At 44.6% G+C, this 13,772-nt stretch overlaps 1 pseudogene; it reads left to right on the forward strand.

The window, feature by feature from the left end:
* The first annotated feature begins 11,777 nt into the window (after positions 1–11,777).
* Positions 11,778–13,772, forward strand: part of LOC122098968 — a 50,455-nt pseudogene continuing 48,460 nt past the window's right edge.

A 13,772-nucleotide genomic window follows, 5' to 3' on the forward strand; every position in this document is an offset into this window, starting at 1 on the left:
TGAAGACCTCAGGGACAGCGCCCAAGCTCAGAGTTCAAGTCCCATGACCGACCAAAAATAAACAAACAAATAAAGCATCCCTTGTAGGAAAGTCTGTAAGACTCTTATCTCCAATGAATCACCAAAATGCCAGAAGTAGAGACGTGGATCAGGTGGTAGAGCACTGGTCATGAGTGATAAAAACTAAGAGACAGAACCCAGGCCCTGAGTTTAAGACTGAAGATCTGAAAACACACACACACACACACACACACACACACACACACACACACACACACACACAGAGGAAGAAAAATTGCTATTTTAGTCCAAATGCACATACAGATGCGCAGGTATATAAGTTTCAAAGAGGCAGAATAAAATATGATCACAGTTTGGAATACCAAAAAATACCATGTCCCATCAGTTCCTGGCAGAGAAGGAAGGCATGTGGCATTCTACCCTCAGGGAACTGCTCTCAGGGACATTTTGGGCAATCCCTCCACAGGAACACGTCTGGACTACTGGAGAGTCAAAGGTGGCAAGTTCCTCAAGAACCAGAAATTCGCATTTCACTCCCTCCAAGGGGCCTACAGCTCCAAGAGGGTCTTTGCACTCACTCCCCAATCAACAATACCTAAAAAACAGATAGGATGGGTAAGAGTGAACAGGGAGAATTAGTGGGGAGGCCTAGCGTTCCTGTGCAAGTGGTTAAATGGGAAAAGGACTGACCTGAGTAGAGACACAGGATATGCAGGTGGAGGTTAGGGAGGGGAGCAAAGATGATGAGGGCATCAGTCCTACAGGATACAGACATGTGCAGACAGGGTACACTCCAGAAAGAGAATGCTGGAGGAGGTCAGGGGACAGGAGAAGACAATAGAAAGAACTAATTGTAAAGTATGGTAAGTAGAAATAAGACTCCCATACTGGGGCACCAAGGGCCCTGGGTTCTATTTCTGACTGTACTGAGTGGACAAATCCCTATCCTCGCAGCCTCAATTTACCCCACCTGGGAGAAAAGTAGGAAGAAGCACAGACTGTTCTGGTGCTGTCACTGAGGTCACCTACCAGAGGAGGAGAAAGGAGAAGCTGCAGGTTTGAAGTAAACCCAGACAGGGGTGGGAGATTGGGCAACAGCATTCTCTCAGCACCATACTGAGGCACTCAGTTATCTGCCTCCTAACCCCTCGGGGTGCCATCAGGCTGCCGATTATGGTACAGAGCCCCAGCCCCACGTTGAGCAGGAAGCCTAGGGCTGCCAGTAATAGAGTCACTGCCTGCAGAAGTGACACCTCCTTCTGCTTCTGCACAGCCAGTCAGCCCCACCGGCCCTGCAACCTTGCTCCAAGCCTAGGCACGTCCACATGGTGACAACAGCAACAACTCAGCAAAAGGGTGTGGCCCAGGCACCAGGCCACTCCACAGCCCACCTTCAACTTCTTCTGTTTACAGGCTAGCAACCCAGATGCTACCACTTAGTCACCAACTCAGGGGGTAGTCGCAGCCACCAACCCACAAGTTGGGCACTATGGAGTCCTCAGACTCAAGATTCCAACTTCCACACTTGTTAGACAACGACTATATCTGTTACCTTGGCCTTCTGGAGAGTTCCAGTCTATCTAGGTGTGATGTGTGGGTCTGATATCAGATATATCCCTCCTCAACTGAAATGGTGTATCTTGCTCCTCCATGGCTCCCCCCCTTGCCAAGTGAGGTGAGAAAGAGCCAGAATTGGATTGTTGGGCTATAAGCCGTACGTGCTTGGTGCTAGTGAGCAGGGTGCGTTTTGGTAGTTCAAGTGTACCCCAGGGATCTATCCCTCTTCACAGCCTCCTCTGAGTCTGTGAGCTATCCTTGAGGAGTCGAGATTCTCAGGCTTTGCAGATACTGCTGGAGCCCTGCCATTGCCCTGCCTCCAAGATCTCAGACTCCCCACTGCTGTTGGCCAAGGCCTGAGGACACCAAGACCCCAGGATTTCAGTGTCCGCAGCCATGAAATGGGGTCCATGCTGTGATCAGTGTGTACTATTCCACTAATGGGCCCTGGTTTCTTCCTTGTCAAAGACCACAGATGTTGGGTGTGCATGCACATATATAAACCAGAGTGCATTGCCTGCTGCCCTGTGACATCTGTCTGCCATTTGTACCAAAGTGTTAGGGAGGTGACATGAGACTTTCCTGTGGCCTCTTCCTCATGAAGGTACAGTCCCATGCATGTCCTCTGGACACTATGTGCACGCCGATCCCTTCCAGAAACCTCCAGTTCAGTGTTTGTCTCTATTCAGCCCCATTAGGCAACCATCAGCCAGCACCAATGTGGGCTAGACCCTGTGCCAGGCTCCAGGAGGATGTGCAGGAAGCCCCAAGCCTTAAGAGTTCAAATGACTGAGGGCTGAAGCACTAAACGAACAAGGAGTGACCCAAGGCAGGCTAATGTGTGCATCAATGTGGTGAGGGCTCTGAAGAAAGACTTTCTGCGCCACAGAGAATCTGGTCCTCCTGATCCACTGCTCATCCCGAAACTGCTTCTTCATTGATGCCTTCCTGTCTGCCATGTTCCACATGTGCCCTCTTGATTCTCTTCTTTCCAGCCTGCCACTAATCCTGGTGATTTACCAGCCACACACATAGATAACTCTCGCCTCTCATTTCTTTTCATTCCAGGCTGAACAGTAAGGTCAGTATTTCTGACATCACAGCTTGAGTCAATATCTGTAACAAAACTTTGAAGGCTTGGGTCACCTTGGCTTGAATACACATTCCTGGGGATGACACACAAGAATTAATCAAAATAGGCAGTTTTGGCTCAAACTTGTAATCCTAGCTACTCAGTGTGATATCTGATTTGCTATTCACTGGAAGAAAGTTTATTCTAGCCTCAATCCTTCCTGCTGTAGCTAATTTTCTCTCCTGAGGCCCTTTCCCTTGGTAAAGAAGGCTATCCATGGGAACAAAAATGTAAATTCAGAAACATCTTTGCTAAAAGTAAACTTCTCTCTCTCCCTCAAGCTTCCCAGGCTGGCAGCTTTGCAGTTTATCACAAATTTTGCGGAAGGCCACTAACAATTTTGATGCTTATCACCAGCTGTACTGAGTTCTTTATTACTCAGGAACTTGTAATAAACATCATTCCTGTTCAGAAAATTTCAGCGCACTGTCAGAGGCATTGACTCGTGTGTCCCCATCTGAGCTTATGTGTGGTGTGAGGGTGCATGCTGACATGCATTCTCTCTGGGAAAAAGATGCCCCTTCTTCCACATCAGGGCAAAGGTCCAATGTCCCAAGGCATGTTTGACTCAAGGCTATGATTTGCTTCTGTAATCTTGCTTGCTTGCTTTGGTAAACATCACCTATGTGAAAGCACTTCCTATAAAAATCCCCCCTGAACAACAAACAGGGCTGTTCTCTAGCTCTGTGAGCTGAGGACAGATGGAATATGGCTAAATAAAGAACTTCCAGCCAAATTGCCTGAGTGCTGTCATATCTTCCTGGGAAATTGGAATACTACAATTTAAATTGGAATACAACACTCAAGTGGCTAAAATCTGAAGACTAATCTCCATTTGAAGCCAGCCTTACAAGATGGCCCATAACACTCTTATCTCCAATAAACTACTCAGAAAAAGAAGAAGTTCTGTGACTCAAGTGGTAGAGCACTAGCCCAAAGCATAAAGAGGCTCAGGAACAGCACTCAGGCCCTGAGTCCAGGTGCCAGTACTGGGAAAAACAAATACAACAACAACAACAACAAAAAAAAAAAAAACGGGTAATCAACTCTCCTGTCTTCCTTGTCCTTACTTCTCAGCCTAGTACTGTCTTTGTGTCTTCTGTCACAGTGCTGTTGACCAAGAAGTCCTTTGCACACAGAAAGCCTGCTCTTTCTTACCTGCATTGGCCACATCATTCATTCTCTATTCTCCATTCAATGTTAAACATTTTTTGGGGGGGGAGGTCCGGTCTTGGGGCCTGAACTCTGGGCCTGGGCGCTGTCCCTCAGCTCTTCAGTTCAAGGCTAGCACTCTACCACTTGAGCCATAGTGCCACTTCCGGCTTTGTTCTTTTTGCTTATGTGGTGCTGAGCAATCGAACCCAGGGCCTCAGGCATGTAAGGCAAGCTCTCTACCACTGAGCCACTTTCCCAGCCCCTCTATGTTAAACTTATTTGTTCAACACTGATGTTCTATGTTGGGTCTTCGTCCGTCCCACGAAAGACTCCTGTTCCCACGCCCAGGAGACAGTCAGACGCAGCGGGGAGCCAAATCCAGCAGGTAGAAAACTCATTTATTAACAGAGAGTAGCCCTTATTAAAGACAAAAAGGGAGGAAGAGGAACCAATCACTGTCAAGGTCACATCCTATCATGCACCTGAGCCTTCCCGGGCTGGTTAGGCACTGAGCGGAAGATCAATTGGGCTCTGCCCACTCTACCCTCTCCCAGCGCCATCTTGGCTGCCCATGTACTCTACAGTAAATTAGGCTCTGCCCACTCAACCCCCTCCCAAAGCCATCTTTGCTGCCCATGTGCTCCACAGTTCTATTGTTGAGTCTCACCTCTACTGTATCTCACTTTTTGGAGATAAGAGTTTCAGCAACATTTCTTTCTAGTCTGGCTTCAAGCCTCCATCCTCAGTTCTCAGCCCTATAAGTAGCTAGTATTATAAGTGTGGGCCACTGGTAGCCAGCAAATTTGACTATGTTTTGGTACCTTATATATGTGGAATCATAAATATAGTTTTTATTTTTAATATGGTTTATTTGACAGTATTTTAAAGATTCATTCTTGTTGTAGCATGGTCAGAATGTCATTCCTTTTTAAGATTGAATAATATTCCCTTGGCTGGTTATACCACATTTTGTTTACCCGACAAGAGACATTTGGGTTTCTACCTTTCTACTACTGTGAATAATGTCATGAATAACATTATTATCTTTTACATTGAGCACACTGCTGTAAAAGCACGCCAGAGGCATCCTTTCATAATAAACCGAGGTGCACTGTGGGGATTCACCTGTGGCTTTCCTTCATATTAACTATCAAAGAGAAAACTTACAGCCAGTGAGGCTCATATGGAGTGATCAACTTAAATATTTTTCATCCTATTTACAAGGATATTGCTGTAATCCTATATAAATAAATATCCAGCCAGGTACTGGTGGCTCATGCCTGTAATCCTAGCTACTCAGGAGGCTGAGATCTGAGGATTTCCAGCTTGGGCAGGAAAGACTGTGAAACTCTTATCTCAAATTATCCACCAGAAAATCCAAAGTGGCTCTGTGGCTCTAGTGGTAGAGTGCTAGACTTGAGCTGAAGAGCTGAAAGAAAGTGCCCAGGCCCAGTGTTCAAGCCCCATGGTCAAAAATAAATCAATAAACAATATCCAACAATTTGACAAATCAGGCAGGGCCTTTGAAAATTTGCTCTTCTCTTCTCTGGAAACTTCTACACCTTTGTGTGGACCTGAATGCTTAATAGTTCCTGTCTTTGATCCTGCTTATCAGGAGGCTGAGATCTAAGGATCCCTGTTCAAGCCCAGTCTGGAAAGACAATTCTGACAGACTCCTATCTCCAATACACTAGCAAAAAACTTCAAAGTAGAGGTTTAGCTAAAGTGGTAGAGCATCTGCCTTGCAGGAAAAAGCTAAGCAAGTGTATGGGACCCTGAGTTCAAGCCCCAGTACTTGTACACACACACAAAAGGAAAATAAACTTTGTTTAGTTAGTTCATCTTTTCAGCAGCTAGATCAGAAGTTCTGCCCCAGAAAGGCCTTCCCTGGCCATATGACCTAAACTATTAACTTCCTCTCAGTTCCTTGATTTTTCCTCAGAGCAGGTCTCAGTTTCGGCCTCCCTCTGAAGGGTGTGATCTCCAAGCTCACTCTATTTTATAGCATCCTTTTCTCTAGCAGCACCTACTCCCCATTATTGAAAATCAGAAAATTAGACCTCCTTCTGAGCAGAGCAGTTTGCAAAAAGGGTCGCCCTCTTCTCTGGGTCAAGTAGCCCAAATAGAGCTGACAGCTGAGGATTTTAGCTCATACAACTCTCAACCACGGGAAGGTAAACTGAGGACCTTCCCAGGATAGGAAGATTATAACAACTGTATTTAGTAATTCCTGCTTGAGCAAAATGTATCAATCAATGTCACAACAGGAAGGAAACTATTCAGAATATATCTTACCTTCCCCTCTCCTCTTCTAGTTCTCAAGAGGATTTTGAAAAAATTGGATTTAGGTGTGGTTATTTTTCATATCTTCCCAGAGTCACTTGTTCAAAGCTGCACACCAGCCCAGGTTGCTCACAATAGGAACTACGCCTTAGGAGCCCAGCTTTAATCTTGGGCCCCTTTCATCACTCTTACAATATAGGATGCACCCAACAAGGAAAGGGGCTTCAGGGGCTTTATCCTCCTCCCACAGACAAGTTAGTTCCAGAGGGGAAACTGACCTGGCCATCGACTGAAAGTGAACCAGAATAGGATGAGCTCAGAGTGAGCCCTCCTAATGGGAAAGTCACAACCATTAAGTTAGATAATATATAATAAAGGGTTGCCTGGCTGTGGTGGATCACACATGTAATCCTAGCTATTCAGAAAGCTGAAGTCTGAGGACTGGGGCTTGAACTCGGAGCCTGAGCCCAAGGTTAGTGCTCTACCACTTGAACCACAGTACCACTTCCAGCTTTTTCAGAGTTGGTTATTGAGATAAGATTCTCATGGACTTTCCTGGTCAGGCTACCTTTGAACCACAATCCTCAATCCTCAGCCTCCTGAGTAGCTTAGATTACAGGTGTGAACCACCAGTGCCCATCTGGCCCCCATTTTTCAGATGTACCTCACCTCATTCTCTTTCTCAGTCAGAACCAGCCACACACCACTTCCTCCTGATATGGGGTTTATTCCAGCCCTGAGACTTTCATCCTAGCTATTGCCTCTGTCACATGCCCCCAAAGCTGGCTCCCTCTCAATCTACAGGTCTTGGCTTCAGTGCTACCTCTTCACAGAAACCTTTTCTCTATGTATGTGGATTCTGGGGTTTGAACGGGTTTGAACTCAGGACTTGGTCACTGTTGCTTATCTTTTTTTAATCTTAAATATAGTATTCTACCATTTGAGCCACAGTTCCCAATTATGCTTTATTGCTAGTTAATGGGAGATAAGAATTACAGAGACATTTTTGTTGAGGCTGACTTTGAAACATGATCGTCAGATCTTAGCTTCCTGAGTAGTTAAGATTACAAGTGTTAGCCACCAGCACTTGACTCACAAGGACTCTTTCTTGCACTCTCACCTGCACTATTTATCTTTCTATAGTTGTTTCATATATTGGTTTATTGACTTTTCACTTGGCTTCCACAAATAAAAGATCAGTTGTGCCATGGGTAGGTTCCCTGTCTGCTCCTAGCCTACATTTTGGATCATTCACACCTGACATGCATCTGATGAATGGTGAATCTCTCCACCCACTGTCCCCTTTTACTTTCCTTTTTTTAATTTTTTTGTACGGTCTTTATCCTTGAAATCAGGGTCTGGGCATTGTTCCTGAGTGTAATCCTAGGTTGTTAATGTTAGCTTCTTGAGAGGCTGAGATCTGAAGATTGTAGGTTAAAGCCAGTCCAGATAGAAAAGTCCTTGAAACTCATCCCCATTTAACCACCAGAAAACTAGAAGTGGCATTGTTGTTCAAGTGGTAGAGCACTATCTCCTACTTGTAATTGCTTGCAAATATTAGTTCCTCTGGTTTCAGTAGCCAGCGTGTGGATTGAGACATGATCTCTCTATGCAGCCTTTGCTGTATAGGGATTATCCCTCCTATAATTAGTTTTTGAGTATACTTCTTGCAATCTTTCACATCCCAATAACAGGTCCCTGTGGTTCTCAACTGCTATTATCTTTGATGTCTTATAATACTCTACACCTCTTCCTCCAGAATTGCTCTGCTCCTGGGCCTGCATACTGTAGCATATTCTGAGAAGAGTGGTAGCTATTTGCTAGCCACACCCATCCTGCCCAATCTCCGCCTTAAATTATACTTTGGTCTAATTATGAGGCTACCCAAAGGGAAGGGAATATTCTGCTAACCACCCTCCTCCAGCCCTGCTTCTTAGTAGACAGTTTATGATCTCAAATTGTGGCTCCCCAGAGAGGAATCTTTCACTGCTGCTTAAAAAGAAAGACCAGCCAAGGAAAACAACACAGAATCCTGGCCTGGAACTGTGCTAGGACTGGGGTTCTTCTGCAAGAAACAGAAGGGAATGGCAGGCAGAGTGGTACCTAAGCCTCTCTTCAGAGGTGACTGCTTGTCATTATAAAGCAATTGAAACTCAGATGACAAGATGTAATGGTTAAGACAGGTGAGTAAACTGGCTCTCCTTTCTATAGGGAGAGGTAAGTTGGAAAGATCTGCAGGAGTTGGGCATGGTGGCACTGTTGAAGGTACTCTTTTCACTTGGACAGCCTAAGTTTTCTTTAATTAAAAGGTACATGCCCATGGCATAATTGAATGTTCTGTCCTGTATAGATCCCTGGATCTCATATAGGTAGTACCTCATGTAACACATTACTTTAAGAATGATGGGTTCCAGCTTGTTGCGTCTTGGCTCATCAAAACACAGGGAATATTGTGCAACTTGTTTAAGCTATGGGTGCTCCATTATTTGTTCAATATTTGTCTCTCCCTCAGGTCCTCAGTTACCAGTTGGCAGATTACATTTTGTCCTCAGACAGGTTATATGGACCAACATACTTGGCCTTCAGAACTAGTGACTCTACCTGGATCACATCCTCCCCTCAAAGGGAAATCTTCCTGTTATAACAAAATATAAAAAGACACCTAAGCTCCAGATTTCCACCTTGTAGGCATATCTTTCTTTTTCCAATTGTGGGGCTTGAACTCTGGGCCTGAGCAGTGTCCCTGAGCAATTCAACTCAAGGCTAGACCTCTACCAATTGAGCCACTGTGCCACTCCCAGTTTTCTAGTGGTTTATTGGAGATGAATATCACAGGCTTTTCTGACCGGGCTGGCAATGAACCATGATCCTTAAATCTCAGCCTCCTGAGTAGGCAGGATTACAGATGTGAAGCCAGCTCCAGCCATCATTTCTTTCTTGCAGGAACATTTCAGGGGTATGGAATAGCACAATACCACATAAATTTGTCAGCAGCTGCCCCGGGGAGAACCAGATGATTAGACCAAAATAACTAGCCTTGATATTGCCTTTGCTGCCCAAAAGGATATTGTTGGGCTTAAGGTCTCAGTGTGCGATTGTGTTCTGCTGTAATTAGTACAATTTGTTTGAAGAATCTCCTGGCTTCAACTTTATATAAGTGGTGGGATTTTCAGATAGACTTCAGAAGGTAGCCCCTAGTGGCCAATTCCATGATGAGATACACATACTCTTTTTTCTCCATCACCAGGTACAACTTGATGATGTGTCTGGGCCATCCAGCCTTAAAAATGTCCATCTTATTCTTTATTCAATGACTGGAGGACTCTCCCATAGGACGTATTTTAAACTGCCATCTCGGTGTCTGTGAAGTGGTGATGGGACAGTTTCACTCAGGTAACTTGGTCAAGGAGTTCTTTCGTTTGGTATTGTTTGATGATCTCCTCCTTCAAGGAGCTCGAAGATGATTCTTTGTATTCTGCGATCCTCCTGCTATGATGGCAGTTAGCAAGTCTCAGAAAAATTAACTCAATAAAATAATGGGAAACCCGGCAAAAAGTAAAAAAGAAATACCAAAATCCAACCAACAAAACCTGCAAACAAACAGATCATCAATCTAGATTTGAGTTAATCCAGCAGCTCACCAAGCGAGAGCTCCCAGCACTGTTAACTGACAAATGTTGGGGCACAGTGGCTTCCTATATACCCTACATGACCTATCACAATGGAGCAATCACAACTGGGCATAGTGACATCATGGGGGAAATGGACAAATCAGATTCAGACCAAGTGAGGTCAGAGAAAAAGTGGACCAATTACAGCCTGCCACCATTGACACTGTAGCTCTTCGGCCTCCAAGACTGTTGCTAGAGATTCCAGGAGGACTTGAGGTTGCTATGGTTATTTTTGTGGAATTTTTGAAACCACTAAGACAGTGGTCAATGTCCTCTGACCTACGAGAGCACTCCTGCATTTTACAAATTGCTTCTGTGGAGACACTAGCCAATAGCCTCCATTCTTGATGGCCACCTTATCCTATGACTTGTTCCAGGAATGACACAGCACAAAGTCCTCCATCCTTCTTAAGGACACCTGTCTCCCACAATTTTCTCCTGAAGGGACAAGGTCCAGGCTGGTTCTGAGCCACAATCCTCACAATTCAGCTTCCAGAGTAGTTAGGATTATAGGCCTGAGCCTTCACTATTTAGCATCTCTCACTTTTAGAAGAAATATATTTTTTGTTTTGTTTTGTTTTAGAAAGGGTAGTTGTAAGGTTGGGGATTTTGCTCAATGGAAGAGTGCCTGCCTGGTGAGTACAAGGCCCTGAGTTCAGCCCCTATCTCTGGGGTGGGGGGAATGTTATAAAAGAAAGGTTGGTGTTAGATATGTCCTTTTCTTTTAGCACTTTGAATTTGTTGCCCTTGCTGCCTAATACTCTTTTTTCTAATAAAAAATTGGTCATAATATCATTGAAGATCACTTGTGTGTGAGGAGTTGTGTCTCTGTGCTTTGGGAGGTTTGCTGTCTTTGAGTATTTAATTAGAATGTGTTTTAGTGTGGATCTATGGGATTATGCTAATTGACTTTTGTTGAGGTGCTAGATTCCTGCATATAAGGGTTCATGCTTTTAATGAAAATTGGGAAGATTTTGGTAATTATTCCTCCAAATACTATGTAGTTTTTCTCTCCTGTACATTATATATATATATATACACATAAATATACATTATACATACATACATTATATACATATTCACATTGTATATGTGAATATGCTAATATAAATATATATCCCTACACATTTGTATTATATATATATATATTTACATACATATATTTATTTTTCACATAGCTTCTACTTTTGTGATTGTTTATGGAAGTCTAGATTCGTACAAGCTACTTTGTCAGAGATAGAGTTAGAAGTTTCCTCTTTATATCTTGGTGAAAATAAACATTTCTTGGCAAGGATATTGAAGCAGGTACAATTTAGCCTTACTCTCTCTCTGATTTACTGTCTCTGTCAGGTTTCTGAGCACAGGACTGTTGCTTGTCAGGTTCTTCTATTGTGAACTGTGATCTTTTGCAGTGTCATGTTCTGCTTCAATGGACACCAGGCCTGCAATTGGAAGAGGAGCTGCTCCAAAATCAACCTGCTTGGTGCAAAAGCTCTTCTGGAGTGGCATTAGTAGATGCCCCTGTTCCAGGACTACCGACTGCTGACTGTGGACTGCACAAGCACAGGAATTTTTTTGACCCAAGTCAGAGGTCTGCAGTGGAGCCTAGGAGTGCTGCCCTGGTTGTGGTTGTGCTAGGAGCCAGGCTGGGGGCAGACAGACCTCACTGTGGCCTGACCTCTGGGGCGCAGCAGGTTCAAGGGCTCTTTCCAGGAGACATGTGTAGTTGCAGGGAGCAGAAGCCGAGCTCCAAAGGCCCCTAAACACATGCTGGAAAATGGAGCTGGGAGGGCCAGGCTGTCCAGGTTGTCAGAGGGCAGGCGATGAGCCTATATTATTAGTCTTCAGGGTTCCAAATGAAGATCTAGACTTGCTTGCTATCTGGAAATGTCCCATGCTGTTGAGGGTAAAACTGCCAAGGACCACAGTTAAAGGACAGGCTGGTGGCTGGCAATGGAATGTTGAAACTGGAGTGCGAAGACATCACAGTGGGCTCTGTGGGTTCCCTAACATTGCAGAGTAGGGATGCTGGAACCCAAGGAGATACCAGGCTCTGCTGGCTGGGCACTATAGATAGACTTCTGGATGAAGCCTTGCTGGATGGATTAGCAGAATCCATGGTCCCACTCACCCACAGGCACATGAAGCTGCCTAGCATCTCCTCAGCAGACATCTTGGGGACAGCAGCTCTCCCAACTTGGACAAGGAGGTTCTGCTTGCTAGAGGATGTGGCCTATGCTGGTCCTAGAGGGGAAATAAGCCCTCTGCTGGAGGAAGCTTTTGCCCCTTCCAAGGCTCCTGGAGTAAGAGGAGCCCTCAGGAATACGCTCATAGAAAGGCTAGTCCCCACACACAATGAGAACATCTCTAGCTGGTTTGAATCTTTGGGGGGATCACGTCTTGGAATGCAGTCGTATTGTAAGAGAAGTGTTACTGACTCCTGTTCAACCTGAAATGAACCTTGATTCTTACAACAAAGCCTCCTTAGTAGCTAAGATTATACGTGTGATCCACTGGTGCCTAACTCCATCAAAGTTTTTAAGCCCATGGCTCTTCAGGGAAATCATAGCCCTGGGTTCCTAGGAATCAAGATGCATGCTGGGTACGAAAGACCTTTGAGCCTGGCATAAGTGGAGGAGTAGAGAGGGCCCCCATGTCACTGGGTGTTGAATCAGTACAATTGTTGGCATGAACATCTGGCTTTTCTGAGACCAGAAGACAGCTCAAACTTGCTAGATAGGCAAAGATCCAGAAGAAGGAAGGATCAGAATGCAGGGTTTTAAGCACAATTTCTGTGAAATGAAGATTCAAAATTGAGAAGTGACTTCTGAAAGTCCCATTTATGGCAGTGGAATGAAGGAGAAACCTTAGTGCCCTGCACCCCAGGTCATGACATGCCTACAGTCAGATCGTAAGGAAGCTAGGAGGCCTCCAAGAAGGCAGTGGCATTAAATGAGTCCTGGGATCATTCGCCAAGTGACAGATGTAAGAAGCCGCAGGCTTGGACACCACGCTGTTTATCCCAGGCTTATTGCCTTATGGTTAGTCTAGATGTCATAACAGCCTTGCTATAGATTCCTGGGACCAGAGACTGAATGACGCAGGAACTAAGCTCAATTGAAATCTGAAACGAGGACACCACCAATAATATCAAGGGAGTGAAGAGCAGGGGCCTGAAGCTAGGGACCAAGTGTAGACCCAGACAGTGGTGGCTCACACCAGCTACTCAGGAGGCTAAGATTTTAGAATCAAGACAAAATCCCACCCAGGTATTAAAGTTCATGAGATTGTTCTCGCTAATTAACCAGGGAAAAAAGCCAGGAGTGGAAGTGTGGCTCAAGTGGTAGAGCACTAATCTTGAACCAAATGGTCAGACACAAACTCTATCTGACCCTGAGTATTAAGGACTACATAGGAGGCTAAGATTTGAGGATTAAGGTTTGCAGCCATCCTGTGCAAAAAATCCATGAGACATCTCTAATAAAAAGCCAGAAATGGAACTGTGGCTCAACCGGTAGAGCACTAGTCTTGAAAACAAACTCCAAACTCGATTCTCACTCTGAGTAGTAAAGATTACTTAAGAAGATGGGATGTGAGGATTAATTTTTTATTTCGGTTTTTTTAAGTGTATTTTTTTTTTGTCTTTTCTTTTTTGGTTCTGGGGATCAAACTCAGGACGTTGCACTTGCTAGGCTAGCGCTTTGCCACTGAGCTACATCCCAGCCCCGTGAGGATTAATTTTTGCACCCAGCCAGGGCAAAAGAATCCATGACACTTATCCCTAGTAAAAACCAGATGTGGTACTACCCCTGTTATTGAAAATCTTGCAATTACTCAGTGACTTTTATCTAGAACTTCTCTGTTATTTTCAAAGTTGAATGCTTCTTTTTCCTAATTCTGCATTCTGATGAATGTAAAATACACAAGATCTCAATGTCAGGTTTGAAATAACT

The sequence above is a fragment of the Dipodomys spectabilis genome, unplaced genomic scaffold (assembly GCF_019054845.1).
Source record: "Dipodomys spectabilis isolate Male_0828 unplaced genomic scaffold, ASM1905484v1 ptg000497l, whole genome shotgun sequence".
Taxonomy (NCBI): Eukaryota; Metazoa; Chordata; class Mammalia; order Rodentia; family Heteromyidae; genus Dipodomys; species Dipodomys spectabilis.